Source organism: Taudactylus pleione, unplaced genomic scaffold, assembly GCF_031769625.1.
Source record: "Taudactylus pleione unplaced genomic scaffold, aTauple2 ptg000102l, whole genome shotgun sequence".
In the NCBI taxonomy this organism is placed as follows: Eukaryota; Metazoa; Chordata; class Amphibia; order Anura; family Myobatrachidae; genus Taudactylus; species Taudactylus pleione.
The window spans coordinates 5,269,834-5,291,652 of NW_028284504.1; the positions used below are offsets into that span (position 1 = coordinate 5,269,834).

The 21,819-nt window shown below is 40.9% G+C and overlaps 1 protein-coding gene across 11 annotated transcripts in view; it reads right to left on the bottom strand.

Moving 5' to 3' along the window:
- The window catches only part of TANC2 (tetratricopeptide repeat, ankyrin repeat and coiled-coil containing 2), a 632,660-nt gene that overhangs the window by 226,182 nt on the left and 384,659 nt on the right, over positions 1 to 21,819 (bottom strand). The gene's annotated exons all lie outside the window — the stretch shown is intronic.

Below are 21,819 nucleotides of genomic sequence, written 5' to 3' on the forward strand. Positions count from 1 at the left end.
TCAGATTATGTAGTGAAAGTTGGTGATTGGTTCTATGTTGAATACGATGGAAAGAGTTAAGCTGCGTACACATTGAGTGATCTGCAGATATATCCGAACCACCATCATCTTCCATCTAGCAACAGGTTCCGCCGCGACTTCCTCCCTCTGGCTGCCACTGCAAGTGTACGTGCGGTCGGCTGACCGCCTGTACACACAGCACAATGGACAGATATATCTGCAGATATATCGGTCATTGGCTGTGCAGCACAGCTGATGCGATAAGTTTGTGAACAACGTCGTTCACAGACATATAACTGGCCGAGTAGCATACGATATATTGGCCGATCAATTGATCGGCCAATATATCTGCCAGTGTGTACCCAGCATAACCCAGGTGAGATCAAGGACATCACAGATAGTGAGTACTTAGTAAAAACAATGGAGCAAGCTGGCAGCAACTGGAAATGGCATCACCAGAAGATGAAATATTGTATACATCTTCACAGTCAATCCGGAAGATAAACATGCCTACTTTGATTAATTCATGTTGATTGTACAGGTTTGAGAAATTTGTATCAGAGCCCTTTGACTGGGGACAGAAATGTAACATGAGTCACATGTTAAAAATGGTTTTACATATACTTTGGTTAACATTCAGTTTTTTGCTTGTGTGTCAACCATAAGTTTAGTGACTTATAAGTGTATAGCATAACAACCATATTGTAAACATAAATCAGGAGATCAGGTTTAAATAAATATATAAGTCCCCTCAGTTCCTATGTCTATTCTGTTGTAACATGAGTCATGCATATAAACAATAAAATGTAACTACTATGGGGGAATACAATTTGGAGCAAAAATCCATGCTGGACTTTTCGCTCCACATCGAAGGGACGGGGATAAAGTATCGAGCGCGTGCCCGCTTTATCCCCGTATTCAATTAGGAATCAGCGAAAACGGGAGCCGGCGGAAAGGTAAGTATCGCAAAAGATCGGGAGTTTTTGGGAATTGTTCCTGGGACCCCCCTAAAGATGTCTAGACATGGGGGTTCACTATGGGTACCCCCATATTTGCCTGCTTAAGGAAGTCGGGATTTGTAATAGCCGTGGCAGGTGCATAAATGCGGCTTAAGAAGGGGTGAAGAATAGCACTTAGATTTTTTTATTTTTTAAACTATTTCCATCAAATTTGGGGTACATGAAAATGGGTGCAAGCATATTTTTAAGTCCCTGAAGTTGTTTTTAAAAATTCTTAAAAAATGCACCTGCAGCTACTACTCGCAATGAAGAAAACACATGCCACATACATGGAGACCCCTGTGGAATCTATTTTGCTACTTTAGGATTTTGTCCACCATATTGTTTTTTTTACCCCAAAATTCAAGTTAATTTTTTGGGGTGTCCCGATTTTTTTTTTTTTTTTTAAACAAAACTTTTTTTGGACACCCATTAATTTTAGGGGCCATTCCCAGGGGTGTAGGCTATTTTTAAGCCTGCACCCCTAAACCCCAAATTCTGCACTTTTCTTCGTCATGTAAAACATGGTGAAAAGTTATCCATGTTTTTTTAACAAAGATTTTTTGCACCGGCGAAAAAGTCTTTGAAAATAAATACGTGACAATTATAGGCAAAAATTATGTCATCGACAATAAATTATCGCCGATAACGGCTTCTCGCAGCCAAATTTAATACTGCCCTTAGGACTACCTATCCCATATATTATTTTCATATTTTTAAAATGTTGAATTTCAGCTTCATTTTTGTGTGTGGTGCATTTAAACTTCTGAAATGTAACAGGAGTCACATGAAATGACATAATATATATATATATATATATATATTTAGCAATAAAAACGACTGCAACTGTTTTCACAGCTTTAGATAAATTAGGTCGTAGTTGTAAGGGGGTGTGGGTATATCTAGTCACAGCATCGTCTACCAGTCGTATGTAGGTTTTAAGAGAAGCGTTTGAGGACTGTGGATCAAAATTGGACCTACTTCGGGATGCAATAAAGCTGTCACGCAGGCCGGGGATGTTAGATTCCATTATTTCCTGGAAATATTCCTGTAATCGTAGTTTGCGAAAGAAGTGGTGTGCATCTAACTTCCATGTTAGGTCATCGTGATAAGTGGTAGGAACAAACGAGAGGTCTTTATTTAAGGCTGTGGCTTCATTAGGTGTAGGGCTACGGGACGATCGATTGTAAATTAGGCTTTCTTTTTGGAGGACTGACCTCTTCTGCCTCTGGTTTTGGTGCCCCCTGCGGGTGGGCGTCCTCTTAGAACCGGTTCCTCGAGGTGGTCGTCTATGTCCCCTAAAGGGACTACTGGGGGTTAGAGTGTTTCATCGGAATCTCTGACTACGAATTCGCTGTAGAAGTATTTGTTTCTCTTGGCATATTTTCACGTCTCCTTCTCCAGCTTGCCTTCTGTCTAGAAGGTCCATAGGGGCCTGTACGTGTTTCAGATCCCAATCAGCCATCTATATACTCTATTATCTTCGTAGTCATTAGGCACAATGAGTTGTTTATTCTTTTTTAATTTAATTAACTCTCGTCGATAATTATCGCACTTTGACTGGAGCTTCTGGCACCAATCTCAGCTAACATCTTGGTTTCATGATAAGTTTATGCACTGCTTCAAACGTAGTTTTTTTTTTCCTGTGCAGATTTAAGCTCCCGGCCAGCTTCTTCTATAACTACCAGCATCAAATCCATGCTGCATTTATTTAGGATGCCTACCCATTTACGGCAGAATTCTGGATTGTATCGTCCGATGGTTGGTATGGTACGGACTCAAAATCCCGCGGGATCATCTGGTCACGATAGTATTCTGATAGGGATATTCCATGCAGTAAGTAGTCGATTTTTTGTTTTTTAAGCTGTAATAGTTGGTGGAACAAATCTTCCAATCCCTGGGCTTTATCAACTACAGGCCAATGCTCCTTAAACAGAATGTCTTGTGCTTCATCGTCTGTGTAGCTGTGAACACTTCCTTTAGTGAGAAAATCTGCGTCCCATGTACGGTCTGAGATGGTATTAATCTGAGTCTGCCCTTACAGACGCCCCATGACTCGATACTTAATAGTATATATGTACAATTCTTGCTCAATTTGTATTAATCACTTTGGTCTGTCATGCAGACCGGGGAGATGCTTTCAGCTCCGGACCGGTTGCTTGGCAACCGTGTCGCGGCTTGCTGACGTCATCACGGCGGGACTTCGGCTCCAGCATGTGAGCGCGCTACCGGTCTGCGGCAGTTCAGTGATCCTGACTACCTTCATAAGGTAATATTTTTTTTTTATCTGTTTTTTGCTTAATTATGTATTGAATTTGACTGCCTTGAAAAAAAGAGCGCAGCTCTGAAACATCGGTGATTGATGCAAAATACACTTTTGCTTGCTGACTTAATTGGAGTGTCGCAGTCCTTTTTATTGCTGGTTAAATCTCTCTTACTGAGGGCACCCACCAACTCAATAGTCAGGGCATATTAAAGTGCCAGTCCAACTTTGCATTATATATTTTATATATATATATATATATATATATATATATATATATATATATATATACACACACACACATACATACACACATATACATATACATGCACACATACATATAGATAGATAGATTCAGTGCATTTAGCCAGTAAAAGGCTAAACTGCACACACAGATTATTCTGGTTCAATTAATTACAGAGGTTGTTAAGGTTGAAGATTGGTGAGACAGCGAGGACCACCGAGGTCTAATCTTTCAGAATATTCAATGTTTCTACAGCTGCTGCCTGCACAGAGCTCTTTAAATCAGAACTAATCTGATGTGGCAGACTCATAAATATTCATATACAATATATTTAAGCCCAGCTTCACGATGCATCTGACGGACAGCAAGGATATAAATGTGGATAAATCAGTGGCTCTTGTTCAATAATTATTTACAGAATCATGTTAAGGGCTAAGCAATATCCTTACCAAATGTAGAGGGTGAAAAATATTAAACTACACACACATAAGGGAGCAGGTCCTAGCATGATAGAGTCTGGGCAGCCATGCTGAGAATTGTAGTTCCACAATGGTCAGAGGCCAATTGGGAACAAAAAAGTAATATAAGAAGACTCATTGATAGCAGAGAAAAAGGTGTTATATAATGCTATAGTGCCAGTTTGTACCTGTACTGTAAGCAGATGGTACAAGAGAGGAAACACTGGATTTGCAATTATTCAAAAATGCAAACCAATGCACTAAAACAAACTGGAAAAAAAATACACATCTTTAAATAGAACCCTACAATTTGTTAGCACATATGTGATGGGTATATATATATATATATTTATTTAATTTATTAACAGTTTCTTTTATAGCGCAGCATATTCCGTTGCTCTTTACAATTGGAAACATTGATAGAAAACTGGGTAATAACAGACAGATATATAGGTAGGAAGGCCCTGCTCGCAAGCTTACAATCTATATATTCTAGAAAACAACAAGAAAATTTTTTAGCTTCTTAGTGCAGAAAAGTTTTTCTTAGGCAACACAAAAAGGAGGAGCATTCTATAAGTGGAATGGGTATGAAGTCCCGGCGGCTGATTCATATTCTGACGCCGGAAGCCTGAAGGATGACAATACCGACAGGGGAGGTAAGTACCCTAACCCTAGCCCTCTCCACCTCCAACCCTCCCTTAGTGGTGCCTAACCCTAACCTCCCCCGGGGGTACCTAACTCTGCATGCCCCACAGTTGCCTTGACACACACTCACAGAATATTTGCCTACGTAAAACTGCCCTGTAACAATACAGTTACACCTCTTCAGTTGTTAAGGCCCCCATACACGGGGCGATATAGCAGGCGATCCGACTGGTGCGATTTGCCTGCTATATCGCACCATGTATGGCCCTGATATCGGGACGAGCGCACTCCCGCGGGGTTGTACATCGCACCCCCTGATCTCTCTGTAGGACCATAGGATCAGGGGATGCGATTTGCGATGCAGGTGAGACGGGGGAGCCGGCAGATCAGGCTGTCGGCCACCCGATCGCACTGTGTGTGCGGACCAACAGATAGGTAGCGTTCCCGCTAGGCTGTTTTAGCGGGGCGCGCACGAAAGTGCCCTCTCTAGCTCCGGCGCCCTGCCTGCCACCGGAGCTAGAGTGAACACTATATATGTCATAAGACGGATACCCTGTCGCCCCACACACAGTGTATGGGGGCGACAGGATACCCTGTCGCCATCGCACAGTGTATGGGGGCCTTAAGAGTAGATGCGTAGGACCCCGTGTCGTCTGTACTTGTTAATCGGTTTAGCAAACATACAAAATTGGAGATCGAACAACAAAAAACAAAAAAGATACAAACCATTAGAAAGACAAAAAATATGGCAAGAATAAGTTTGTTAGCGGAGGGCTAGGTAATGAAAGGTCAAGCCAGCTGGCAGATGGTACCATGTTAGAGAGGCTTGACTTGAAGCAGACACAGGAAGTCACATAGAAACCAAGAGGAGGAAGCCGGATCTGCACGTGTGTACAGCAATAAAGCTGTGACTGTAAATTTAATGGCTGCGCTCTACCCCACTATGACAACAGGCAGTGGCGGCCATGTCCAATAGCCCCGCTTGGCGGGCAGTATACAGCTTGTGGATGGGAAAAAGGTAAGGAACCAAACCCAATTGCCCGATGAACCACATACAGCACATGGGCCATATTTTATCCACCATATTTGGAGGAAGTGCCTAGTCATTTACTGTAATTTACTGCCAGACCGTTCACTGCTAAACTCTACAGGACAGTAATTCCATTGAGCCATTATATGATTAAAGAGGTACTATACAACAAAATAGGTTTTCTCTGTAATAGCAGCGATAAGAGAAGCATCATTTAATTATTCACTGGGAATACATTTAGAATGCATACAGTTGTTACTAATAACATAAATTCATACCTTTAATAAAAAAATTCTGTGTATCTGTTGCCAACACAAAAGCTGCATTACACCCAGGCTCCTCTCTACCACAGAAATGATACAGCCAAGGCACAAACAGCCTGCCATTTCCACAATAAACAGTTCAATAATATTTCTTTCCTATAACTATGTGATATACTGAAAAAAACAACAACCTTCTTTTAAATAAAGTGAGCTGCCTGTCACGTGTTACTGTTCTGCCACTGCCACCTGCCAGCACAATTCCCGGCAGTAAAACAAAGGAGCTGTCATACCTGGCAATGTTCCTACCAAGATTTTCATATTGAGTGTGTAAATATTGTAAAGCTTCTCTCAATGAGGGCATAGCGGCTGCGCAGTAATTACAATTAAGTCAGCCAGCTAGACTTAATAATAAATGGCTACAGGCTGGTGTTAATGCCTTCTCCCGTGGAGACTGCCCTGCTTAGAGGCAGATACATTTCTCTGCAGGGCACTGACTACCCACTGAACAGCAGCGACATTGGCAGCCAGAGAACAAGGCTGCTTTGTAACAATTAGTCAGATTTCCTACATGTAAACTTGCCCATTATAACGTGTGAAAAGGTTGACACATGCCTCAGCACACAGAATTGTCCAAGTGCTTAATGATAATTCAGCAAAGGATGACTCAAGCCTATAACAGATATGGAAGATACAATCTGATGAGACCCTATGACCGTAACTGTCACCGATTCTGGTACACATTTACATTGTAACAGGCTAAAAGGTGCCAAGTAAATAAAGCTATTTGTGGAAGTAGTATACCTGTTTTCTGTCCCCACACTTCTAACGACAACCTTAAATTGCTAGGTACAGCTGGGCTTTAGTAAGTATCGGGGAGATGGCAACTATGTAGTATACAGAAATGTCATCCCTGTGTGAGTGCAGAATTTACTCCCATGTTCCTCGCATACAACAATGCAGATTAACTGTAAATCAGTCCACTATACTATTTTTGGGTCTACAAACAGTTCCTTAAATGCGTTTTGCAACATCTGAAACACATGAAAGGATAGAACAAAATGATTGCTATGCGATCACAGGTGTTCAGACAATAAAGCGCAGGGCTGCAGACATAGAAAGAGATCGCACAACTGCAGTCAGACAGAATATGATAGAAGCAATAACCTGAATCCATTTGCACTGCTCATATATATGCATGCATGCGTTCTAGATCCTGCATGTTCCATTTTAACTCCTGTGTGACCATACAGTCAGTGATGACCACTCTTTAGAAGAAGCTCTATACCTTAATACTGACATTATTACTTTCTTAATTATAGAAAACTGTTAATGTGTGAAGTAAGGGGCGATTTACTAAGCTAGGGAGATATCACACCAAGGACATTCTTATTTTGACGATCTACAGATATAATCTCAGTTCAGCTGCTAGACCCAGTGAGCTCAATGGTTCATTGCTGCTGCCATCTATGCTCCTTGTTTGGGGGAATTCCATCAACTCCTCAGCATCATATACAAGATTTAGTTTATATGGGGGACAAGTGTCCTGACTTGGCTGTGTGACCAGCAGTAAATATGATCCCACACAGCTTCTTCAAGTTGGCAGATTACCAGAAGAGAAACCTTACAGCCTTCTCCGTAACAAGAACATGAAGCAGAAGCGGGGTGATGTAAATGGTGAAGTGCAGTCATGTTTGCTTGCAGCAGCCTGTTTAGAGATTTCTGTAATGCTTCGTTCAATTTATTATTAGTGTATTGCCTAAACTGCAGTATCAAAGAAAAATCTTTAATATTCCCAGAAACAAGCAGCAAAAAGGAGATAATACAAATCAAGAGGAAATACTTAAAAATGTACATTTGCACAAGGGTAAGTAAGGTTAGCCCCATGTCTGAACAAACATTGATAGAAAAACAGGGAGAACAGCAATTTTGTTACAGAAGGCACAAAGTGTCACTTTTAGGTACACAAAAGACCAAACAAAGTGCACAGTAATAAATAAATAATAAAAATTCCAATAGACTATTTGATAAAAATTTTGAACTGTACTGTGTTCGGCACCTGGCCACCGTCACCAACGCGTTTTCAGTGTGGTCACTCTTCCTCAGGGTGGTCACCACCCTGAGGAAGAGTAACCACATTCAAAATGCGTTGGTGCCGGTGTATGGAGCCATCTGCACTTACCCGTTGAACCTAACTGACCTTCCGTGGATGGTGTGGCAGTTGCCTAGAAGGGAAGGATTCAGGATATCTCCCACCATACTCACTTTGTGACACCTGGCCAGGTGCCGAGCACAGTATGGTTCAAACGGTTATCAAATAGCCTATTGGAATTTTTATTATTTATCTATTCCTGTGCACTTTATTGTTTGGTCTTTTGTGTACCTAAAAGTGACACTTTGAATTTTTGTTCATGAATAAATATTTATTTGTTTTCTTGACCTATTACATTATTGTTCGGTAGAGCGTACACACTGCACGATCTGCCAGGAATCATTAACGAGATTGACAGATTGAGCTGCATGTAGAGAAGGTCTGAAGATGCGACGGACAACGCCGCAGGAGCCCGCATACTGTATACACACTTGATGATTTGTCGTTCCGATGCTTCGAATTGGTCATAACGTTCAAAAAATCGTCTAGTGTGTAGAGGCCTTCACTAAGCACTTTAATGCTAGCACAGCTTATGTAAATGGTTGTGAAGTAAAACACACTGTTTGCATGGCACCAAACCCACAGGGTGGCATTCACTAGCATTCAGATGCAATATGATTTTCTGAAAGCAGGTTGTGTTTACCTGAGGTTTAACTCTTTGGTGACCTACAGTGACCTCAAACGCTGACAAATGGGTACAACAAAATGCCAGTGATGACACAGCCTAGCAGAGGTGGGGACAATGTGAACATCAGTCTATCCTGGGAAATAAAGTGCTAGATCCCAGTAATGGCAGAACTGATCTGTGGATATAAAAAAGGAAGTAGTTCAGATATATGATAACCCTGAACACTTAACATGAACAAAGATCAATAGGAATTGGGTATAGGCAGGGTCAGGCCTTAGACACTGAAGGCTGGCCCAATATTAAGCCTGTCAAATAGCTGGGAACACAGTGTTTCATGATCCAGGTCACTAGCTCCCAGTGATCACACATACGAGGCTGCACTCTCATAAAAATTAGGTCAGCCCATAAAATGACAGAAAGCAGACTGGTCCATTCTAAAATATGTAAATAATATATCACTGCAAATGCATAACACAAAAATGTCAATACAGTTAATCATATTAATCCACATGATGCCAAGTAGGTATAAAGTCAATACATCAGAATTATACACTGTTCCTTACTACTACATACATAATAAATATAACTATTTTCAGATATACCATTTCTGAGAACTAGCTCCTACGTCTGTTATACATTTTATGTTACCCCAGTAATTTCACACTAAATAAAATTAGGCAGCAGACAACTTGAGTATGTATTTCTAGACTGGTAATGCAGCAGCAGTGTTGGGGACCAGTGATTCAGCATTATTCAAAAAGCCAGACAGACAAGCTACTTAGCAAACTGTGCTGTACATAGTGGGCTTATAGCAGTTGGGATGAGCAGAAAAATAGGCAAATGCAGACCTCGTCTTATGAATTTGAATTTATCTGTCCTAAAAAGTAACTATAGCATGAGTGGTCCAATATCAGACTCCGGGGACCATTAGAAAGATACTATGATAGATGCCCAGGCCGGTGCTTGGTGGAATATCCACACTATATACATTAAAGCCATCTTATGTCAGTGCCCCTCCAAATCCAAAATGGTTATGTGCCAGTGCAAGAAAAAACACATCAGTTACTCTGTAGTCTAATGGGAACACAAGAAAAAAAAAAGTGTGGGAATTAAAGGGTTATTACAGCAGTAGGGGATATACATGCTTCTTGGTACAGAAAAAATTGTCAGGAAGATAGTTCTAGACTTCAGAGAACATTAACTATTTCATCAGCATTGTGAGCTTCTAAAGGTCAATACTGAAAGTACCACTATAAACATCCACAAAACCACTAAAACATATAGGATGCATGCATAAATCACATAGCGAACCTAAAGAGGAAAAGTACATTCTCACCTCAGTCAAAACTGACAGTAGCACTGCACCATTCTGCTGGGCTCATAAAGGACGTTGGAGGAGGAGAAAGGCAGAGCAGCACATTTGGTGCCAGCCTCTTACTGCAGTGTGTGCACCGAACCAGACGCTCAGGTATCTACGCACCAGCCTTACAGCTGCAGACACACAGTGTGCCTCCTCCGCAGGGGGTGTAGACACTTTAGTTTTACATTAACCCATGGACTTGTGCAGCTCCTCTGCAGCTGGGACTGTGCAGAGCAATGAAAGCACCTTCAGGGAACAGAGGCTGAAACCGCAGCCAAGCAGTCCCCATCCGATAGCCTAATATGCTATACCCATGGTGGAACACTTTCATATAAGCAGACATCTTTGCCACTGCAGTACCCAAAGCACATCAAAAGGTACATAAGAGGGGAGAATGTAACAAAGCTGGCACTTTTATTTCTTTATCACAAATAGAGGAAACTTGGTATGTGCTAAAGTGATCACTGTTCAGTAGGCATAATATAGAGATTGTATGTCATTTATATAGACTGTTATTTTAATTTTTCTACTATTTGCCTTTCAAAGCAACAGATTTATCAACAAAAAATAACAGAAGGAGTGTTGGAGAAGGGTCCACTAGGACAGCACCAGAAAGTGATCTTACAACATTTTTAGCAAATTTTGTGCATCCAAAACAGCTTCAGAAAGATGAATAGAAAAATAAAGAGACAAATAGTTGTGACCATCGATTAAATGAGACCTTCCTTATAGCACAATTCAGATTCGGAAAGTGTACATGAACCTAGGAAAGTTAGTACTGCCATATACAAAAAAGACAGAGAAAACCAATAGTTGTTTGTGTGTGGCAAATGGTATTTTACACATTTCGCCTGATTTTGAGGCATCGGAACGACAAATCATGTAAAATATGTCCAAATCGTGAGTGTACACTCACGATCACAATGCGCGAACCTGCAGGTCGTACATTACATCTTCAGATCTTGCTTACTGCAGGCAAAATTTGCCAATCTCATACATGATTTTGTGCACGATAGATCTTAAGTCAGATTGGCCACATTTTAGCACCTTATCGTGTCCTGGAGTGCCGGGGAGTGTTCAAGGGAAAAAGCTCAAGGTATTGCATCGTGAGCACATAGTTTCGTGTGTAAGCACCTTAACAGGTATATTGTCATAGAAAAAAAAAAAAGATATGTATAGCTCCACATAAACTAACAAGCAATGTTAATCACCACTCTCCTTATGAAACATACAGTGAATTGCACAGAGCAATGTAATCACTAGGAGTAACTCCCTTGCTCTAGTGCAGATGTATTTCAGAACCGGCAGCTGCTGCTTGGCCTCTGCCCATACATTTCTGTCTTCTGCTCAAGCCTGTCAATTGATTAACTCTAGACGTGTGAAATCTGTTCCTTACTTTTCATCATTAACCATTATTTTAGCTATTCATCTCAGTTTCAACCAAATGAAATAATATTGCCTATGATTACAGAATATATCTCTCTCTCGTTGTTCAATATTTCATATAACTGGAATCCAAGGCCCTTGTAGTCACAACTGTTCAATCCTGATTTAATTCTGCTTGAACATTAACAAAAAAACAGACAACTTAATTCTCAGAAGGACTAAGGGTCACGTAGGAGGGCAACATAGGACAGCACTAATCAATCTATACTGATTCTTAACCACTAAACCTGCTGTCACGGGCACACTGCAGAGAGCCAAGTTCTGTCAGTTATCACAATGGACTCCAGTGATGCCGTGATAAAGAAACCACCTTCTCTCCCAATACTCTGTTCTGTACTGGATGTAGGACACACAGCCAATTTAGAGTCACCTAATCTCACAGGCTGTGGAAAGCCAGAGACATCGTTCCCAGCCAAGATGTATGAGCCATTCCAACTGGCTGCTTACTGTTGCTGGAAGCCAGATGAAACTCCAAGAATCAATGGCCAGATGCCATTGGTAGCAAATTCACAAGACTATTCAAATCCAAGTCATCAATAACAGAATCCTGTGTAAACTGAGGTCATGCTGTAACTCTGATTTTCCTTTATATCTTTTGCCAGAATATATATATATATATATATATATATATATAAATATATTTTTGTATTCCCTTTCCTAATCCTTCAGTTTCGTAAGTGAGAATCTTAATGAAACAAAATCAATTATTACAATTATTTGATGTCCTCTTCCTGTACTCCATAAAGACACATGTTCTGACAGGTTTATACAAGTAGGGCAGATCATTGTGCACACTATGGCAGGCTTAGGAGGCTTCTGGATCTTCAGCTATTGCTGCAATAAATCTTTTAGGACCTTCTATTATTAAATCTGATAATGTTGTAAGCTTTCGGTCCTGTACCCTAAAGTGGTCAGCTGTGTCACCTCTCCGGGCTTCTCCTGGTGAGGGAAAACCAAAAGCAGGTAAGTATGCATTCATTTATGCCTGAGATAGAAAAAAAAACACAAAACAAACAAAACCACACCACCAGGGGTAATCTGGTACATAATGGGCAAAATGTGAGGTTAAAGAAGGGTACACACCATATGTATCAAACAAGGTGATGGTCTTCCCAATTTCACTAAATCCCTGAACACACGATATAGAGCGTACACACTATGCAATCTTCGGAACGCCGGCACAATGTATCATGTTGGAGCATTGTGTCCAATCAATCTTTTCTCCTTTACACACTATGCAATCATGTAGATTAATTGCAGCTCATAGAAACAAAATTTGTCGGCAGATAAGAACCACTTGGCCCATCTATTCTGCCCTTTTTGAACCTTTTGATAACCTCAACCCTATATGATCCTTAGTTCTTTGTAAGGATATCCTTATGTCTATCCCATGCATGTTTTAATTTATCTACTGTTTTAGCCTCTACCGCCTCTGATGGGAGGCTATTCCACTTATCCACTACCCTTTCTGTGAAGTAATTTTTCCTCAAATTTACTCGCTCCCTCCAGTTTAAGTGCATGTCCTTTTGTTCTACTACTTATTTTCCTTTGAAGAATGTCTCCCTCCTGTCCCTTGTTAAAACCCTTGATATATTTGAAAGCTTCTATCATGTCCCCCCTTTTCCTTCTTTGCTCCAAACTATACATGTTAAGATCTTTTAGCCTTCCTGGCAAGTTTTGTGATGTAAGCCGTGCACTATTTTAGTTGTCCTGCTTTGTACAGTCTCTAATGTATTTATATCCTTCTGGAGATATGGCCTCCAGAACTGAACACAGTATTCTAGATGGGGCCGTACAAATGACCTATACAGTGACATTACTTCTTTCTCCCAGCTACTGATTCCTCTCCCTATGCAACCAAGCATCTGACTTACCTTACTCATTGCTCTGTTACAATGCTTACTTGTCTTTAAGTCACTTGAAATGGTGACTCCTAGATCCCTTTCCTCCTCTGTAGTATCCATTATAGTACCCTTGATACTATATTTAGCCTTTGGATTTTTGAGACCCAAGTGCAGGATTTTAAATTTTTTAGCATTAAATTGTAGTTGCCACGTTCTGTACCATTCCTCTAGTTTATAGAGATCCCACATAATTTGTTTTACCTCTCCTGGTGTGTCTACCCTTTTGCATATATTTGTGTCATCTGCAAAAAAGCATACTTTCCCTTCAATACCATTTGTAATTCTACCAACAAAGATATTAAAAAGCACTGGTCCAAGTACAGAACCCTGGGGTACTCCACTTGTAAGCTTCCCCTCCTGAGACTGCTCTCCATTTACTACAACTCTCCGTTTCCTATCCTGCAACCAAGTTCTTATCTATTCATCCATTTTAGAATCCAATCCCAAACTTTGAAGTTTATTTAGCAGTTTGTGATGTGGGACCGCGTCAAAAGCCTTACTAAAGTCTAGATAAGCTTCATCTACGCCCCACCCCCTTGATCTTTTACATTAGTCACCCAGTCAAAAAGTCAGTAAGATTTTTTTGGCATGATCTCCCCCAAGTCCATGCTGTTTGGGATTTTGTAAATTGCTGGATTTTAGATGTTTCACAACGCTTTCCATTAATTTCCCCTACTACTGATGTAAGGCTCACTGATCAGTAGTTACTTGCCTCTTCGTTGCTTTCACTTTTGTGCAGTGGGACAAAATCAGCTCTGTTCCAGTCCTCTGAAATTACTCAGGCAATGTCTTAAAAGGAAAGACTGGACCAATATATCTTGTGGTCGTGCAATTGTGTGTACACATTACACGATGTGCACCACATTGTTCATTGCATCGTCCCATATGACGCAATGAACAACGGAAGTGGACGACGGATTGGCCAAATACAATATACGATATATACAATATTTAGTTCCAATCCGCTATATTGGAGTGTTTACCAGTTTTTGACTACCATTGTGATTGCAAGGTCATTAACTTATCTTTTATCATCACAGGAATCACAAAGTAAATATTAAACAAGGGATTACTTCTGGGCTCAAAAAGGTGCAGGATATCTTTACTAACTCAGTTGGCACCATCCCACGTGTAACAGATTTACTTCACTCCCTAGTTTTAGATGGAGCAACTTTGTAACTCAAACAGCCGAGTGCCTTTCTTTCAAGTCAAAGACCACGTGTGGTACAAAGGAGCTCGTGACAGGATGGGTTTACTCTGGCGGCTTCAACAGTGGAGATAAAGGACAAGGTGCTCCTAAAGGTGGGTACACACCTAACAGATATATCTGCAGATCGAGTGACCCGCCCCCCTCCTCGCGGCTGCACTGTGTGTGTACGGGCGGTCGGCACACAACTGCAGATGGACAGATATGTCTGCAGACATATCTGTCCATCGGCTGTGCAGCACCGCCAATGCGATATGTTGGTGAACGACGACGTTCACCGACATATTGCGGGTACACACTGGCCGACGTGCAGCACATATATTGGCCGATCAATTGATCGGCCAATGTATCTGTCAGTGTGTACCAAGCATAACTGTCATTTTTCACACATTTTGTATAATGAAGCTGATTGGTTGTTAATTTATCTCTCATCAAGGCATAGTAATTCTACTGGAATCTGTATTAATGACCGCCGGATGAGAGCCCGGCGGTCGAAATACCGACACTGGCAGGCCGAACAGCGCAGATCCCAACGGAGGTAAGTAAAGTATGGTATTTTGATGCCTATGTTAGATCCCTTGCTGGGATTACACTGTCGGGATTGTGACAGTGCAGAGCTATATTTCGTGTGTTTGTGATCGCCGTTACATTACTGAAGTATTTGAACTTCTTATATTGAATTATTACCAAACAAAATAAATACATTATTTAAACTTCTAATAAAGTTGTAATGGTTGTGTCTGTACATAGATTTTTTTCTAGCGAAATGTACTATTTGGGACAGTGTATGAACTATGGAGACAAAAAAAATGTTTTTGCAATTTTTGTTTGTCGGTCTATCTGTTTGATCTGGCATCACGCAAAAACTATGGGATGAATTTGCATTGTGTTTTCAATGTTGTATAGCTTAAGGTGGGTACGCACCTAAGCGATATATCTGCAGATCGAGTGATCTGCAGATATATCTGCAGAGGATGGTCGTTCATACACATTGATCAACCATCATCTGCATGCTGCAGCGGGTCCCGACGGGCAGGTCCTCCTCGCGACTGCCGGTGTGTGTAATGGCGGTCTGCAGACAACCCGTACACACCAGCCGATGGACAGATATGTCTGCAGACATATCTGTCCATCGGCTGTGCAGAGCAGCCAATGCGATATGTCTGTGAACTACACCGTTCACAGACATATCGCTGGTACAAACTGGTCGACGTGCAGCAGATATATTGACTTATCAATTGATCGGCCTATATATCTGTCATTGTGTACCCAGCATTAGTCACCTAGAAAGAAACTGAGGTATGTATTATCGCAATGTGACATCAGGGAGAGGAGCAATAAAGTATAAAACCAGACACTTGGTGTATGCAGTGTGCAGGCTCTTCAAGCCAAAAATTACTAGATGTATATCGTTTTTTTGGGACAAATATACTTTTTTTAGGGACTGTTTATTAACTATGGAGACAACAAATTTTTAGTGGCATTTGCACAGGCCCAAGACCAAAATTAGAGCGCGCGTGTGTGTGTGTATTTTATATATATATATATATATATATATATATATATATATATATATATATATATTATATACACACACACATACATATACACACTGCACACCCTGAATGCAAACAGTTATACACATACATACACAATATATATCTCAAGATCTATAAGTAAGTAAAGTTCTACATCCTGTGGCATTCGGCCAGCGCTAGAGACATTGTGGGACAGACTTTACAAAGAAAATGATATCCAGTTAATGTTTCTGGCATGCCCTTGCCTTACACTATTCAGCTTAGTATAAAGTAAATCCTCTTAATTAGAAGCATTTCTGACCCAGGTTTCGCTAGCTCCAAACCTTACTGTCCAATAATAAGTACATTTATGCAACAAAAAGGTCCCTCTCCGATAACTTTAACACGTCAAATGAGCTTCCTTTCATTCATTAAAAAAAAGCATCTCTCCTCATTAATAAAGGCCTAATGTGATTTCCAGCAGGGCGTTCAAAGGATTCTGAAAAATAAGAACTAATTGGTCTGCAAACAGCTGTACAAATGAACCCTGAGCTGTTCCATCACATAATCTCATCAAGAGCAGGGAATGATGGGAAATGCCTGTGGGCAGCGCAGGAGAAACACAGGGCAAGAAAACACACGCCAACTATTTCCCAAACAGCCAACTAGTAAATAGGAGCAAATTTTGCTTCATAATCCTTAAACTACAAACAGGGCCACACTTGTACTGCAACTCACAGGGCACTTCTCAATCTACAGCAGAAATAACATTCCATTATAAAAACAATAATATACTATGCAAATGTTTAAAAAGTTTGGGGTCCCCCAGACAATTTTGTGTTTTACATGAAATTTGACTTATCAAATGAGTTGCAAAATGAATAGAACATACAATGCCTTGCAAAAGTATTCGCACCCCCTGGCTTTTTAGCTTTTTTTTTGTTACATTACAACATGTATTTATTTATTTTTTTTATCTGAATTTTATGTGATGGATCTGCACAAAATAGCCTAATTTGGTGAAGTGAAATCAGAAAAATATACATAAAAAAGAATTTTTATAAATAAAATTCAGAAAATTAGCATGTGCATATATAATCACACCCTTTGCTATGAAGCCCCTCAAAAGTTCTGGTGCAGATGTCACATAATTAGTGAAATTAAGTCCACCTGTGTGAAATCTAAGTGTCACATGATCTGTCAGTATAAACACACCTTTTCTGAAAGGCCCCAGAGGCTGCAACACCACTAAGCAAAAGGAGCTCTGCAAACAAGTCAGGGACAAAGTTGTTGAGAAGTACAATTCTGGGTTGGTTATAAAAAAAATATCCAAATCTTTGATGATCCCCCAGAGCACCATCAAATCCATCATCATCATCAAATGGAAAGAACATGGTACCACAACAAACCTGCCAAGAGAACTGCCCACCAAAACTCACAGACCGGACAAGGAGGGCATAAATCACAGAGGCAGCACATAAACCAAAGGTAACCCTGAAGGAGCTGCAGAGTTCCACTGCAGAGACTGGGTGTATCTGTGCATGTGACCACAATAAGACGTACACCAAGGAAAACGCTATGGCTGGCGCAAACCCAACACATCCCATCACCCCAAGAACACCATCCCCATAGTGAAGCATGGTGGTGGCAGCATCATGCTGTGGGGATGTTTTTCAGCAGCAGGGACTGGGAAACTGATTCGAGTTAAGGGAAAGATAGATGGTGCTAAATACAGGGATATTCTTGAGCAAAACCTGTTTCAGTCTGCCTGTGATTTGAGACTGGGACGAAGGTTCACCTTCCAGCAGGACAATGACCCGAAGCTTACTGCTAAAGTAACACTCAAGTGGTTTAAGGGGAAACATTTAAATTAGGGATGATGTGCAGGCTCGGATTAGTTCGGTTTTGCATGTCCGGTTCAGATTGTTTCCCTCCAAAAAGCCAGACTCAGAAAGAGGCAAAAAGTCATCTTTCATGGACAAACATCATCATTCCGAGCCTGCACATCCCTAATTTAAATGTGTTGGAATGGCTTCGTCAAAGCCCAGATCTCAATCCAATTGAGAATCTGTGGTCAGACTTGAAGATTGCTGTTCACAAGGGGAAACCATCCAACATGAAGGAGCTGGAGCAGTTTTTCCATGAGGAATGGGCAAAATTCCCAGGAGCAAGATGTGGCAAGCTCATTGAAACTTATCCAAAGCGACTTGCAGCTGTAATTGCTGCAAAAGGTGGCTCGACAAAGTACTGACTTTAGGGGGGGTGAATAGTTATACACGCTGAAGTTTTCGGTTATGTTTTCCTAAATGTTGTTTGAGTCACAATATAAAAAAAACACAACTTCACAGTTGTAGGCATGCTCAAGGAACTGTATAGTCAAGACATTGGCAAGGTTAGAAATAACGATTTTTATTTGAAATAATAATTTTGTCCTTCAAACTTTGCTTTCGTCAAAGAATGCTCCTTTTGCAGCAATTACAGCATTGCAGACCTTTGGCATTCTAGCTGTTAATTTGTTGAGATAATCTGAAGAAATTTCACCCCACACTTCCTGAAGCACCTCCCACAAGTTGGATTGGCTTGATGGGCACTTCTTGCCATACGGTCAAGCTGCTCCCACAACAGCTCAATGGGGTTGAGATCTGGTGACTGCGCTAGCCACTCCATTACAGACAGAATACCAGTTGTCTGCTTCTTCTCTAAATGGTTCTTGCATAATGTGCTTTGGGTCATTGTCCTGTTGGAGGAGGAAATTGGCACCAATCAAGCGCTGTCCATAAGGTATGGCATGGCGTTGCAAAATGGAGTGATAGCCTTCCTTATTCAAAATCCCTTTTACCTTGTACAAATCTCCCACTTTACCAGCACCAAAGCTGCTCCAGACCATCACATTACCTCCACCATGCTTGACAGATGGCGTTAAGCACCCTTCCAGCATCTTTTCACTTGTTCTGCGTCTCACAAATGTTCTTCTGTGTGATCCAAACACCTCTAATTTTGATTCGTCTGTCCATAACACTTTTTTCCAATCTTCCTCTGTCCAATGTGTTCTTTTGCCCATATTAATCTTTTCCTTTTATTGGCCAGTCTCAGATATGGCTTTGTCTTGGCCACTCTGTCTAGAAGGCCAGCATCCCGGAGTCGCCTCTTCAGTGTAGACGTTGACAATGGCGTTTTGCAGGTACCATTTAATGAAGCTTCCAGTGGAGGACTTGTGAGGCGTCTATTTCTCAAACTAGAGACTCTAATGTACTTGTCTCCTTGCACAGTTGTGCACCTGGGCCTCCCACTTCTCTTTCTACTCTGGTTAGAGCTTGTTTGTGCTGTTCTCTGAAAGGAGTAGTACACTCCGTTGTAGTAAATGTTCAGTTTCTTGGCAATTTCTCGCATGGAATAGCCTTCATTTCTAAGAACAAGAATAGACTGTCGAGTTTCACATGAAAGTTCTCTTTTTCTGGCCATTTGGAGAGTATAATCGAACCCACAAATGCTCCAGATACTCAACTAGCTTAAAGGAAGGCCAGTTTTATAGCTTCTCTAACGAGAAAACCCGTTTTCAACTGTGCTAACATAATTGCACAAGGGTTTTCAAGGGTTTTGTAATCATCCATTAGTCTTCTAACGCGCTTAGCAAACACAATGTACCATTAGAACACTGGAGTAATAGTTGCTGGAAATGATCCTCTATACACCTATGTAGATATTCCTTTAAAAAGCAAACGTTTGCAGCTAGTATAGTCATTTACCACATTAACAATGTATAGAGTGTATTTCTGATTAATTTAATGTTATCTACATTGAAAAAAACAGTGCTTTTCTTTCTTCCCAAACTTTTGAACGGTAGTGTATATATATATATATATATATATATATATGTACGAATGGATCGTCTAGAGGTGCCACTCACAATATTTTAAATCTGAGAGCTTCATATCCATGAAATAAGAGAACTGTATGCTGAATAATGGTTCCATGCCCACCATATACGCCAAGTGCAAAGTTTAGCTACCTTCTGTCCATACAGACACCATATACTTAGCATGCTAACCTTTTGCCTGTTCATCACACTAAACTGAGTGCCCATTGCTTGCCTTAATCTGCCATTGCTCTCCACATTTCACGCATATTTCTATCTATCCCCTATTTTATTTGGTATTTAATATTCTCTCCACATTAGCAGAAGTGAGAACGCAATACTAATATGGAAAGTGAGCAGCAATTTCATCAGATTAAAGCTCAGACTGCTCCAGTCAATGATTTCATGTTCATTTGCTGCAGTGGAGGTTTCATTTAATGAGACAAGGAGAGTAGAGCTGAGGTGGTAAGGAAGACTGTTTGGTTTCAGTTTGAGTCCATCATGACTGGCTGGTGGGCATCATTTCCAATGCTGCCAAACTGTAATCCCAATTACTGTATATATCGCATTCAAATCTCACTGCGTATATGTACTCTCCAAGCTGTATACAATAACTGTTTGACGCAAAATGTAATAACAATTACTTTTTTAATCATTATTTTAGAGACTGCGAGATTGCTAATTCCACAACCAGGTGTGATGGAGCACCAGACTGCTATTGCATCATCTCAGCAATCCCATGTATACTCAATAGTTATGTTCCCCTGCTAGCCAGGCCTAGTATGTCACATGGTATAGTTAAACCGCTATTCCACAGGTTCTCAAACTTGGTCCTCAGGACCAGGAAAACAGTGCATGTTTTCCTGGTCTCATCATAGAATCACAAGTGAAATAATTAGCTCCACCTGTGGATCTTTTAAAATGTGTCAGTGAGTAATGAATGCACCTGTAAACCTGCTGGGTGACCTGAAAAACGTGACCTGTCCTGAGGACAGAGTTTGAGAACCACTGCGCTATTCCATTATGCAAGACATAACTACTAAATTCATGCTTACCTTTATCTAAAGGTGGGTACATATTGGCCGATCAATTGATCAGCCAATATATCTGCTGCCCGTCGGCAAGTGTGTACACACGGTATGTCTGAACTGCGTCGTTCACAGACATATCGCATTGGCTGTGCTGCACAGCCGATGGACAGATAAGTCTGCTGACATGCAGTGCATCCGGAAAGTATTCACAACGCTTCACTTTTTCCACATTTTGTTATGTTACAGCCTTATCCCAAAATGGAATAAATTCATTTTTGTACTCAAAATTCTACACACAATTCCCCATAATGACAACGTGTAAAAACATTTTTTTGAGATTTTTAAAATTTAATAAAAACAAAGTAAGAAATCACATGTACATAAGTATTCACAACCTTTGCTCAATACTTTGTTGATGCACATTTGGCAGCAATTACAGCCTCCAAGTCTTCTTGCATATGATGCCACAAGCTTGGCACACCTTTCTTTGGCCAGTTTCGCACATTCCTCTTTGCAGCACCTCTCAAGCTCCATCAGGTTGGATGGGAAGCATCGGTGCACAGCCGTTTTCAGATCTCTCCAGAGATGTTCAATCGGATTCAAGTCTGGGCTCTGGCTGGGCCACTCAAGGACATTCACAGAGTTGTCCTGAAGCCACTGCACTGTAAAAAGTCTGACTGCAGGAGAGATCGTTTGAAGATTGGACACCAAATCATGTGCAGATCGTGTGGAGATCGTGTGCTGAGCTGCCGGGGAGAGTTTCAAGGGAAATCATACACATCGGCTGATCGTGGGCAGATCGGTATGTGTGTGGGCACCT